Source organism: Austrofundulus limnaeus, unplaced genomic scaffold (assembly GCF_001266775.1).
Source record: "Austrofundulus limnaeus strain Quisiro unplaced genomic scaffold, Austrofundulus_limnaeus-1.0 Scaffold1068, whole genome shotgun sequence".
Classification (NCBI taxonomy): Eukaryota; Metazoa; Chordata; class Actinopteri; order Cyprinodontiformes; family Rivulidae; genus Austrofundulus; species Austrofundulus limnaeus.
Window position 1 is genome coordinate 85,123 of NW_013953470.1, and position 861 is coordinate 85,983.

Consider the following 861-nt stretch of genomic DNA (forward strand, 5'->3'; position numbering starts at 1 on the left):
CTATTAGGAGGACGGTGCAAGAGAGGTTGTGGGGTCGGTCACCTCTGGCGTTTTTAAGTGTAGTTTTCACGTTCTCTCGGTGCACATGTGGGTTTTCTCCTGGTTTCCTCCCACAGATCAAAACCATGAATGTTAGGTTTATTATTAATGCTGAATTGTCCCAAGGTGTGTGAGTGAGAGTATGAATGGTTTGTCTCCATGTGTCCCTCTGATGGACTTTAAACTTTCGCACAGTGACTGCTGGACATGGGCACAAGAGACCCCCGAGACCCGTAACAGAAAAAAAATCGGGTAAAGACAAAGGTTGTTTCACTTTACAGTAACAAAATCCACGTTATTTCAAAATAAATGTTTGCTTTGTAACAATGTGATGATATTTTAGTGTAAATAACTACACACCTGGTGAGTCAAAAGTATCACTACACTCATTTATTTCAGAAAGAAAACATAAAATGACATATCTGAGTCACCCTGGAGAGCAATGGCTTATCTTTGGAGAAAACTTGCGCAAAGATTGCCGTCATGTTTTGGACATTTGCACTCTAGAAAAGTATATGGGCTGTGGTTCATGTAAGGGACTCATTTACAATAATCTCACTTAATTCATTTGGATTATTGATGACAACTTACATGACTGAAGTCACAAATATTCATCACCTAAAAAAGAGAATAGTTGATCCAATTTAAATAACTGGCTTATTTGGTAACAAGTAATTCACTTAAGTTCATCTAAGTTCATTGAGTTTGTTTGACTTGACGATTTTAATCCAGACTTGACCTACAGTATTTTTACAGTCTTTTTTTTTACAGTAAAATAAATGTTAATCAAATAAAGTCTAATGTTACAATTAATCATGGATC